This window comes from Penaeus monodon, unplaced genomic scaffold (genome assembly GCF_015228065.2).
Source record: "Penaeus monodon isolate SGIC_2016 unplaced genomic scaffold, NSTDA_Pmon_1 PmonScaffold_24481, whole genome shotgun sequence".
Classification (NCBI taxonomy): Eukaryota; Metazoa; Arthropoda; class Malacostraca; order Decapoda; family Penaeidae; genus Penaeus; species Penaeus monodon.
The window spans coordinates 1-4,193 of NW_023654677.1; the positions used below are offsets into that span (position 1 = coordinate 1).

Sequence of the window (4,193 nt, forward strand, 5' to 3'; positions counted from 1 at the left end):
CTTTTGTCAAATATCTGTGCTATTTACAGTCAAAGGGTTGAATGGATATATGAAATATATATACACACTTAGTCAGGAGACACAGACTCGGTCTAGATTGATGTTATCATGAGAAAAACTCATGAGCAAATGAATATGAGAAGGAGTAAATCATACACTACATGTCATGATGAATAACCATATCTGTTTCAGAAACACAGCTGAACCCGTGCTGTGTTTGAGAATAAAGCCACACATGTTATTCATCTGGCTGCTATGGTGGGAGGCCTTTCCGAAATCTGAAATACAACTGGATTTCCTAGTAGTTTTTGCAATTGTCATCACTTGTTATTGGATCTACGATAGCTATTGTAAATACAGTATCATTAGGACATACTCTATATTTTGGAACTTTTTTTTTTTTTTTTTTTAGAGTAAAATGAGAAATTCAGTGCATTTCAGAATGGAACGTAGACTTCATTGTTTATTGTCCATTTTTTGAACAACTGTTGAGAAGCAACCATTCTTTTTGCATAATGTGGTTCATAGTGTGTGTATTTTTTGGCAAGTGTGTCATTGTGTTTTATGTTATTGTTTAATTAAAGAAATTTCTAGTAAATTTTATACTGTAAATAAAAGGTTATCTTCAAAAAGTTTACATTTAGACATCATATTATCTTGTAGTAATGACTATGTGTTTCAGTATGTGGGTGTAATCTCATTAGTTTTACTGACCTCCTATGTTTATTTTGATTTTTATATTTTTATCACAGCGATTCAATCAGCTGATCAACGACAATGTATTGGAATCATGCAAGGATTTCAAAGTGCAGAAAGTAGTTTCTTGTCTTTCAACTTGCATCTTCCCAGACAAACTACGTACCCCATTGATGAACAATGGTTTGTATATTTCTTAATGGTTACTGTATCAATTAGGTACAAATGCAAGATCTAAAGCCATTATTGCATGGTAGTAAAGGATTAAAAGAAGCTGAGCTGTGGCAAAAAGTATGTATTTTTTGTGTGAGGTGCAGGCAAACATAAGGACAAAATAAAATATATTGCATCACAGTTAGTTTCACACTCGTAGTATCATACACGTCAGAAGTCTAAGTACTATATATATCTTTGCATGACTAAGCAAAGCATTTCTGTATGATGTTACAGCATGTAGCATGTCTTTTTTGATGCTGCAAAGCAAATATGCTATTAAAACCTCTCACTTTGCAGTGTTCTGTCTTTTTTAGACTGAACTTCAGGTCTTAAACAGCTCTATTATTTAGAGAATCACTGGGCAGTATAACTCAAGAGGGGTCATCTTGAATGTAAAACACAAATTGGGATAGCCAGGCATAAATATTTGCTTTGTTTCTAATATATATATATTTTTTTCTTCTTCTTCTTTTAACAGATCCATAATGGACCTCCTCATCAATCTAACTTTGGGTATAGTTATGCTAAGAGGATGATTGATGTATGAACCAAGCATATCATCAACAGTACGGCTGTAATTTCACTTCAGTTATACCAACAATGTCTATGGACCTCATGACAACTTCAGCTTGGAGGATGGCCATGTATTGCCAGGACTGATAAACAAGGTTAATATTTGTAGTATTTTGTTATTTAGTAGTGGTTTCAAATGCCTCACAAAAAATAGATGGAATTTCTTAATAAGTCAAAGATGCTGGAATATATTTGCTGTTTCTGTGGTGGTTTGCTTGTGGTTTTTAACATATATGAACAATTTTACCATTTAAACTAATTGACATTACCTCAGGTTTCATGGCCCCCAAGAAAGGGGACACCATTTACTATAGGGGGAACCGGAAAACCTCTTCGGCAGTTTATCTACTCCATAGATCTACTAAGCTTATGATCTGGCATTAAACGCGACTATAATGATATTAGCCCAATCATCCTCTCAGGTAATAAACTGTTACTAATAAGTATAGAACAGGGATTCTTTTCACTGTCCTTTTTTTTTCTATCTTTACAGAAAGGATAATTTCTGTGATAGTTATTTATCTCTATTTTTTGGATATGATAAAGACAACTCAGAAGCTAGTCTATGTGGTAATTTAAAGTGTGGGCATCATGCTATGTCCATTTTGATTTTATTGATTTTGTGTACATGTCAATGAGCAAGAATTCCTTAGTCACTTTTGTTTACCACATTGTTTTTTTTTATATATACTATTCTATTGGTAATAATGTCATACAATAATTATGTTTATTTTTAGAAATAAAAAATTAGCCCAGTGCAGACAGGCATGGCATGAAACGTACATGCCATGCCTACTGTGAGTTCTTTTTTTTTTTTTTACATATAGCTGGCTACACTTGTACTGTCCCAATGAGCCAATTATGAGTACCGTCTGTCTTGCCCATTCCCCTTTTTTTCCTTTTTCACGAATTTTTACGTTACCTTATTTTGCTGTTCCCTAATGTTTATAGCATTATAGTAATTATAATGTCTATATAAAATAACATATCATATTCTAAGCAGTAGTAAAAAAACATTTTTATCCCCAAATTCAAGGAAAGGTGAATTAGACAAGGTCACAAGACTACTAATTAACTCCTTTGTTGCTAAGCATTAGCAGAGCCATCTAGTGCAGAGACACTTCACAAAAATATAAAAAATGAGCAAGCATTTTCCTGGTGCCATTGTATTAGCATAGTATTATGAGTAAGAACTCTTTCCCATAAAAATTAAAGGGTGAGGTCTGTAGGTCTAGAAAATGAATTGTGAAGTTTATCTACACATAACAAAATAACAAAAAAAGTAAAGTGGACAGTATATATAGCATATGCCACTGGGACATATGACTTGTGCTCTGCATCAACTATGAATGTCATTTTTTTTTGTTTATCCAGTTGACGAAGCAGATGAAGTGTCTACAAGGGGGCAGCTGAGAGGGTTATTGATGCCTTCGAGTTCAAGGGAGAAGTGGTATTCGCACCTCGAAGTCAGACGGCCAGTTTAGAAACGGCAAGCAATGAAAAACCTCGGGAAATATCTCCCAGATTACAAGTTCACACCCCTACAACAGGTTCAAAGGGGACTGTAAACTGGTTTATTGAAATTATGAGTTCTGCAAGAAATAAGATTCTTTGGATTTTTTATGTAGCTTGGTAGGCAAAAAAGAAAAATTTTGCACATCTTATAAAGGAAGAAGATGGAAGATAAGAGTGCAAACCATTCCTCTCCCTTTTAAAATGGTTAGAAAATTTCATTATGGGATGAGGATCATGTAATGCTTTTACTTTAATTTAAAGAAAATTGGGTGTGTGGCACGTTAGACTTGCATTGTTACATTGATATTAGCTACAGTTTAGATTTTTCTATGAAGGAATATTTAATCACTTGATGTAAAAGATTCCAAATTTTTTTTTGTTTTGGAATATACATAGTGTGCAAAATATTGATTTATGTTTTGTGATTTCCAGTTTTTGATTATATATGTCATATCAAGATAACTTCCCTGATTTACATTTATTAGTTTTGTGTGGTCAAAATATTTAGAATATTAAAATTTGTTTGTTGGCTAATATTTGATTTTATTTGATGATTGTATTTTACCTTTTCACATTATAGACTTTGTATCAGAAAAAAAATATTAAAGCTATATATTATTATTGTCAAATAGATTCCTAACTCTTGGTGATATATGTAACATCAGAGCAATTTTTGTTTTCCAAGCAACCAGTGTTGAACTAATATGGGTTTAAATTGCATTTTTTATTGGATGATGTTTTAACACTTACTTGACATCTAGCGAGTGATATGATTGTTATAATCTGATTCAGGAATATTTTATAAACATCTAAAAACAAAAAAATTATAACCAAACCTGTCGTTTATGGAATGCAACACTGTCCTCCTTGTGTTTTTGTGTGTGGGGTGTGTGTGTGATTGAGTGTGGGGTGTGTGCACGTGTGTGCCTTGTTTGTATATATATATATATGTATATATATAATATATATATTATATATATATATATATAAAATTATATTTTTTTAATATTTTATAAAAAATATATTATAATTATATATATATATATATATATATTATATATATATATATATATATCTATGTATATTATATATTATCTTCTATATCTTATATATATATTCTAATTTTATATTAATTCTAAAAATATATATATATATTTTCTATATTATATATATTATATATTTTATGTATATAT

At 31.1% G+C, this 4,193-nt stretch overlaps 1 pseudogene; it reads left to right on the forward strand.

Moving 5' to 3' along the window:
- Positions 1–204: 204 nt before the first annotated feature.
- Positions 205–3,117, forward strand: LOC119570320 (annotated as a pseudogene).
- The last annotated feature ends 1,076 nt before the right edge of the window (positions 3,118–4,193 follow it).